At 40.6% G+C, this 8,575-nt stretch overlaps 1 protein-coding gene across 1 annotated transcript in view; it reads left to right on the forward strand.

Moving 5' to 3' along the window:
- Positions 1-8,575, forward strand: part of THBS4 (thrombospondin 4) — a 144,569-nt gene that overhangs the window by 33,016 nt on the left and 102,978 nt on the right. The window lies entirely within an intron of this gene.

An 8,575-nucleotide genomic window follows, 5' to 3' on the forward strand; every position in this document is an offset into this window, starting at 1 on the left:
CAGTGGAAAATAAAATGGATCCTTGTTTTCAGGGTACTTACTTTAAAACAATATAGACACAAATGTCTAATTGTCAATTATGAAATGTACTATAATACAAAAGAATAGGGTGATCTGAGAAGGAGTTATGGCGGGGGAGGGTGATTCTGGTATGGTGGTCAAGGAAGGCTTCTCTGAAAAAGATGAAAACATTTAATTTAAGACCTGGCTTTTGGGGGAAGAATGATGGGGTGACCAGCTGAGGTGGAGTAGACAAGAGGACAAGAGTAGCATTGGAGAATCTCCAAGGAATTATTATGACAGTCTTGGCCAAAGGCTAGGGCACCTGTGATGGAAAAAGGCAGATGGATTCAGGGTATTTTTGGAAGTAGAATAAATCATACTTCCGATAAGCTGAATGTAGGGGTGAATCAGAGGAAGGTACCAAGAAAAATAGTTGGTATAGAGGTTAAGCACATGGCCTCTGAAGGCAGATGTCTGAGTTTAAATCCCTATTTCACCATTACACCACTGTGTGATCTTGGGCAAATTATTTCACCTTTCTGTGCATTTGTTTCCTCATCTATAAAGTGGATGACAGTAGCAGCAGTACCTAACAGATTTGTTAAAAGGATTAAATAGGTTACTAAATGGAAATATTTCAGACAATGCCTGGCATATTCATAGGTTTTCTTACTGAGGAAAAAGAGGTAAATTTCCAGGTGTCTGATTTCCGCAATGGAGTAATTAAGGTGACACTGAGGTGGGGAAAACTAGCAGAGGAAGCAGTCTTGGCAGAGCAAGGATCAGAGTTCAGCTTTAGATAAAATTTTGAGATTGCTACAGACCCTTTTCGGCATCTCTGGATAGAAATCTCATCTCAGGAGAGATGCCTAGGCTGGAGACGTCAGTCTGTGAAACTTCAAAATATAGGCAGTATTTATAGACTGGAGAATGGAAAAGACAAGGAAATGTGTGTAAAGTAGGTGTGTAAGGTAAGTGACTAAAGTATAAAAACGGGGCCAAGGATTGAGCCATGAGAGTTCACAAAGCTGAGGAGAAAAAAACCAACCAATGATTTATGTTCAGTGCTATTATTCATGTGCTTTAGACTAGGGGAAATAGAAACATCTAGTATGATTTGAACATAATGAATACTGAAACAAAGGACTTTCCTTCCATTTCTATTTTAGTGGAGCCTGAAGATCTAATTCTGCTTAGTCTTGTTCAGTTGATTTTGTGCCTTCTTCCATTACTCACTGGAGCCTCCTCATCCAAAGACTTAAAAGAAAGCATGGGGATGGGATAAATCTGGAGATTTCTCTGGTTTTGGTTGCTGGATCTTAAATGGTGAGGACAGAAAGTGGAGCATAGTTGAACATGAACCAGATAATTCAATGTCTTTTAAGTTAAGAAGCGTGGACTTGATAACAAGGAGCCATTAAAAGGTAGTAAGCAAAAATGATGCGTGATCATTTTGCACTTTAGAAAGATCACTCTTGAACAATATGGAGAATGGTTTGGAAGGGAGCAAACCCAGAAGGTCAGAGACCAATGGTGTATCTGCAGCAGCAACCCAGGACAGAAAAGGCCATGGGGCAGTAGAACCATTCAGATTGGAGTGATCATCACGAGGAGGAATGGAGGGGAGTAGGTGCTTGACTAGATATAGTGGCAGAGAGAGAAAATGACACCCAGGCTTCTGGGTTGTTTTCAGACACATCTGTGCCTTTAAAACATTACATTTTTCCTAATATGTACTTCTGCTTCACACAGCATTCTCAGCGTTTTCTGTAGCGATAACCCTTTAATTTTCGACTATGTTCTCATCCTGTCCCCTGATGAATGCACACAGTCATTAAGTAGCTCACATGGAAAATAAAGATGCAGATTTACTTCATTTGGGCTCAGTTCTCCAGGCCCCAGGCCCAGGTAGAAGAAACAAATTCTACTACCTAAACCACAGAAGCTGAAATCCTCCAAACAAAGAAAATACTTCGGTGACTGACTTGGTCTCCATATCATCTGGCTTAACTAATACTTGATGTATTAATATGCTAGACCTTATTTGCAAAAGAAAATAATTAAGGTCATCATTGTGACAAAGAGCCCATGTTTCAAATAGCAATATTTTTATAATGAATAAGAAGTCCCTTGACAAATTCTGTAAACCCCATTTGGATCTCTGTTAATGGGGAAGATCTCTTAATGACCTAGCTCAACGCTGCCGGCTGTATGCTGACTTGATGGGACCACAAGGACCCAGAGGAAGGCATTTTTACCGCTAGATGTCTTTCCCAGCCTTGTCATGTCAACACTTTTTACAATGTTTACAATGACCATATTCATCATTTGCTTCTTCTCACTCTTCCCAGTACCTTTCCTTTTAGTCTCTTTTGAACCTACCCCTATTTACCACCCACACAAACTGCTCCTCAAGATCATCAATGATTTTTCTAAATTTGGTGTCAAGTCTCAGTCCCCATCTTTTATGACCCATCAGCCACATTCACTGCAATGACTCCCTCTTCCTTGATACACACACATTTTTTTCATTTGGCTTCGAGGATGCCACATTCTTTTGATTTCCTCCTGTTGCTTCCTTGCTGTTTCTCTCCATGATCTTGTAGTATTCAGAATGTCCTTGGGTTTTGGTCTTGGTCCTTTTCTCTATAACTTAAACCCACGGTGATTTCATTTAGTCATACGGTTTTAAATAACATCTCTATCCTCTTTATGATTCTTCAATTTGTAGCTCCTGAACTCCAACTCAACGTCTCCTACTTGGCTGTTAAATAGACATCACAAACTCAACATGTCAAAAAAAGGAACTCCCAAACTCACCTTAAAAGCTGTTCTACTCATAGCCTTCCCCACTCAGTTGCTGGAAACTCAATCCATCCGGTAGTCATGCCAAAAAATCTCAAAGTTGTCCTTGCCTTCTCTTTCTCTTACAGCCCACATCTAATTAGCCAAGCAATCTGGTGGGTAGTACCCACAGATTGAGTCCAATCTCTTCTTACTACTTCCACTGTTATCATTCCTAATCCATCTGAGCCACCACCACCTCCTGGCTAGGTTACTAGAACATACTCCCAACTTGTTTTCCTCCTTACACACTTACCCATCCTCAGTACCACAGCTCAAACAGTACTTTTGAAAAGTAATCAGTGACATCACTTCTTTACTCAAAACCTTGAAATGGCTCATAGTAAAAGCCAAAGGCTTGCAAATGCCGGTCAGCTCTTACCTGGTTTGCTCCTACCTCTCAGTTCACTGACCTCATCTCTTTTACTTCCCACCTTGCTCACTCTGCTCCAGAGACCCTGGCCTTTTTACTATTTCTCAGACATGCTAGATAAGCCCTTCCTTAAAACTGTCGTTCCACCCGTACTCTTTGTCTAAAATGCTCTTTGTCGGGTATCTGGAAGGCCAACCCAACACTCTTTCAAGTCTTTTTTCAGATGTCATCTTCACAACGAAGCCTACCCTGACATATTTAATACTGTCATGTGCCCCCAATCCCGGCATTCCCAGCATCTCCCCTGCTACAATGTAAGTGACACAAGGGCAGTGTTTCATTCACTGATACATCATAAGTTCCAGGAGCAGTTCCTGGAACAAAGGAGATACTCAGTAAATACTTGGTGAATAAATAAATGAATATATCCTAGACACCTGTCCTTTCCAGCTCACACCTTCAGCATAAACTCTGCACAGTATTCCGGTCTTGTCCTCAGGATGGAGAATGAATAGACTGAACATTGTCTGCTTAGGGTTTGTCCTCCCTGGAACACTTTGGTTCTCTTCCTCCTCATCTCCATGGGAAACTTGCTCTGACCCAATTCCTCATGCCCTTGAAACTGAAAAAAAATGAGTGGCTCCATTAAAAAAAAAAAAAAAAAAATGGAGATTCTTAAAGCCAATCCACCAATAAATCTGATTTAGTTTATTAACATCTAGAGGAAATACGAATGGTTGCTAGACTTTTACAGCAAGAGGGAAGGATAAGGAATAGTAGGAAATCCAAGCAAAGGGCTGGGATGGGAGCTGTATGTTAACAGAGCTTAACATAAGGGCACTGGAAGAGAGGAGAGGGGCATGGCTGGTAGGAACAGATTACCTCATGGGGTAGCCACTGTGAGACACATATCTTATTTTTGCTTAAGCTGGACTCATGTGCTAACTCTCCAAACGTTCTGTGGTGCCCCCTCATACTGCTGGCAACTAGGATAGCCTGGAGAAAACTGTGCCAAGAGTTCTCAGAAACACCCACTGAGTAAGAAATGCCTGGGGTAGGAATGTAGAAACTGACTGTTCCTACTAGAGCTTTTTTGAAGGTTCCAGGCTATTTCCATAGTGCTCTTCAACACTGGTAAACCTAACAATAGGATCAACAGAGTTAGGGTGAGCTTTTATTTAAGTACTGAACTTTTTGCATAATTATTCCTCAGAAACTCTTTTATCTCACACAGCACTGAATTGCTTAACCTTGGTCAAAAAGAAATCAACATATTCATGCTTTCATTCTATTTGGGTAAATACCTAATAGTGGAATTACTGGATTATATTGTAATTCTATTTTTAATTTTTCGAGGAACCTCCAAAGGACTGTTTTCTACAGAGGCTACACCAATTAGCATTTCCAAAGAAACAAAACCACTAATTTGAAAAGATATATGCTCCCCTATGATTACTGCAGCATTATTTACAATAGCCAAATTATGGAAGCAACTCAAGTGTCCATCCATAAATGAATGGATACAGAAGATAGATAGATAGATAGATATACAATGAAATGTTACTCGGCCATTAAAAAAAATGAGATTCTTGCCATTTGCAACATGGATAGACCTAGAGGGTATAATGCTGAGTGAAACAAAGTCAGACAGAGAAAGACAAAAACCCTGTGATTTCATTCATGTGGAATTTAAGAAACAAATGAACAAACAAAAAGAGAGACAAACCAAAAAACAGACTCATAAATTCAGAGAACAGCTGGTGGCTGCCAGAGGGGTGGTGGGTGGGGGGTGGGTGAGAGAGAGAAAGGGGATGAAGAGCACACTTACAGTTATGGTGACGAGCACTGAGGAACATGAGCACAGAGTAACATACAGAATAGGAAGGCAGGGGTGGAAGGAAGGAATCAACACAGAAAGTACCAAATCATAGAGCAGGGCACACAGTAGGCGTTCAACAACCACTGGTTCTTACCTCCCCCCTTTCTTGTTCTCCTTTGGTACCACCCCCCAGCCTCCTTTGAGATGACTATTTTCCATGTTTGTCTCTCTCATGGTGTATCTGTATTTCTTCTTCTTTGGCCCCACATGTCAGATTGGCTTACTTACTACAGCCTGAATCATTTGATTTCCTGTCCATGTTCCTAACCTTTCCAGCTCCTTTTGTATCATTTCTCTGTCATTCCTGCTGTTTACAATACCTCTCAATTTAAAGCCATCTGCAAATCTCATCAACAAACCACTGACTCCTTCTCCCCCCAGTCACAGGGCATGTTGAATAAAACAGGACCTAACACCGATCTTCTTCCTTGCATTTGAGGCACCACCACACTGGGTTACTTTAAATTGCAACCATTTAAAAATACAATTACATTATTATTACACATTACTCCCCAGCCTAGGCAAATCTAATATAGGAAAATCAGGATTAATAATTTTTTTAATTTACTATTCACTGTATAAGAAATTTAATTATTTATCCCCTTAGTCTCCTTTCCTAGCCTACTTAAAATATCCTTTTGCTTACAAAAAGAAGAAAAAATTAGTCAACTTGTCAAGGCTACTTATATCCCTGAATATAAGTATCTAGTGTCTGGTAGCCATTTCAGTCTACAAGAAATTGGTTTTTTATTGTTGTTTTTTTTTTTAAGATTTTATTTATTTATTTGACAGACAGAGATCACAAGTAGGCAGAGAAGCCGGGGAGTTGGGGGTGGGGGGAAGCAGGCTCCCTGCTGAGCAGAGAGACCGACGGGGCTTGATCCCAGGACCCTGGGATCATGCCCTGAGCCAAAGGCAGAGGCTTTAACCCACTGAGCCACCCAGGAGCCCCAACAAATTGTTTCTTAGTAGAGTTTTAGGAATAAAACTTAAGTTCTTCCATTTTAATAGTAAGCTTCTGAGGAGCCCACCAGTTTTCTCACTGCTAATTCATGGATCTTGGCTTCAACTTTTCTCACCTGTTTTCCTGATGTACTCAAAATGCTTTCAAATTCTATCTATTCTTCCTTCTTCAAAAACTTTTTGAGCTCCTTCTATGTTCCAAGCACTGTGCTAAGGCACAATGAAGAAAAGAGTCTCCGTCCTCCAGGAGCTCTTAATCCAGGAAAGACCATGAAAGGAAATAACACTGTTGAGCAGCTGGCATGGTCTGGACGGGCGATGCGTTATCCCCTTTAGGCCACATGGAAACCCCATCTTACAGCTAAGAAAACAGGGTTTCAGTGAAGTTCACTAATTTGACTTTTATGCAGAGGATGAATGGACAACTCACAGGGGAAGCACAAATGGCCTAGAGATATATGGGGAAATACTCAACCATAGTAGTTATCAAACACATGTTAAATAGATAAACAGGCTATTTGTTACCTCTCACGTGGTGAAGGCGAAGAGAACCAGAGAAACTGGGGAGGTTGCAGTCATGGAGGCTTCCCCACGTAGGGGGCGCACAGGAGATAAAGTGGGGCAGGCTTCCTGAGAAATAGTTTGATAGTATGTAACAACGACCATTAACAGAGGAATTTACCTTCATGTCCATCGCAAGGGAATGAAATACACAGTGCTACAATGAAATTGCCCACAGCCTTTAAAAATCATGTAGAATAAGGGATGACCTATAAGATTTTCTGAATAGTAAATGAGAAAGCATATTACAGAATGGTACATACTATGGGATTACAATATATACAGGATTGTGTATGTGTGTGTATAAAAAACAAGACTGAAAACATAGATGCCAATGTTAACAGAGGTTATTCACAAGAGGTGGGGTTTTTTGGGTAGGTTTCACATTTAATAATAATAATTAAAAGAAACCAAACACATAAAACTCTTCATACACTCAGATCTGGTTTTTCCTCTGCCTTGCCATAAACGTCAATGCAGATTAAGAATCCAATGACTTGCTCAAAATCACCATTCAGTATATTGTGTTAAGCTGGGCTTGCTAACTCCGACATCCATTGTCTTTCTACATTCCCTCCAGCTTCTTCCCCAGAGCCCCAGTGACATCGTTTCTAGAGTCCCTTTCTCTTGGGTTCTTTTTCCTCCTCATTTCTGCACCTACTATATCCCTTTACGCTGTTTTCGAAACCTATTGACTAAACCTATTGACCTGTTTTAGCAGTAGTCACTCTGTGAATTGGCTATTGTACGTAATACCAACCAAATCATGTTCACTAAATGCGAAAGGCAATTACCCCCCTCCTGGAGAAAACTGTGACACATATCAGACACAAGTGGAGAGTCTTCAGATAAATCGGTTGGTTTGCTCATGCATTTAACATAAAACTGAAATCTGTTTGGTCTTAACTGTGATATTTGGACAATGTCATACTTTCTTCAATCCCAAAAGATTTCCTTTTTCAAAATGTGAACTCTTAAAAGCACCATCTTCCCCAAAGTGGGATCTGAGGAACCAATCCTTCATTGTATTTATAAATGTTAATTTTTTCCTTTTGTTTTCACTTGCTTTCTCAAAAAGTAGGATAAATAGAATAGCCTCTGTCTCACTTGGAAAAGAACAACTTTTGGAGCCTCAACTTGGCTGCATTAAAAATTAGAAATGTCTTTGATGATGCGCAGCTGTCTTCATGTCTTCATCACAGATGTCTCACTCATTCCAGGAGGCTGACTAATGTACCTGGAGAAATGAAGCATGCTTTCTCACGCTTTGTCTTCAAGCTCTTGTCTGACCAAGGGACTAGTTTCTCCTTGCTCTACACCTAGGAACTGAATTACAAACTGCTTTTCAGTAAAGACAAATCCTTATATTCCTCCCCAGCACTCTCCTTCTTATTGTCATACATGCTTGTCTCCAACACATTTTGCCACACTTGGTGATCTGGCAGGTGCCCCTTTATCTCAATGTTCCTCCTACGGAGATTCACTTAGGACGAGATCCCAAGATGGTGAAACTTCAAAGCTTTCCTAGGGATAGCTGCTATTAGCGCAAAGGAAAAAGAGAGCACAGTTTATGTCATAGTCTACCATCCACTGAAGGACGTCACACTAAGAGTCTCCAAACAACCCTAGACCAAAGTCGAACCTCTGAGCTGAGCAACTAAGAAACAAAAGTTCTGGAGATCTCTGTTGTGTGGTTCTCAGCTTTAGAATTCCAAAGAGTTGTCTTTCCTCAAAAGACTTCCATTATCTCACAGTAGCAACTCTTCTTCCCTGCTCTCTGGCAAAAAGCACGCGATCACTACCTCTGCCTCAATTTCCCCAGGAACCTTTCACCTAGAACCCAGAGTTCATTTGCAGTTAAGATTTGTGTGCTTTGGGGATAGAAGTATAAATGATGGAGCCAGCTTTTTGTGTGAGAGACTTACATACCTGACAGCTCTATTTGGAAGATC

This window comes from Lutra lutra, chromosome 5, assembly GCF_902655055.1.
Source record: "Lutra lutra chromosome 5, mLutLut1.2, whole genome shotgun sequence".
Taxonomy (NCBI): Eukaryota; Metazoa; Chordata; class Mammalia; order Carnivora; family Mustelidae; genus Lutra; species Lutra lutra.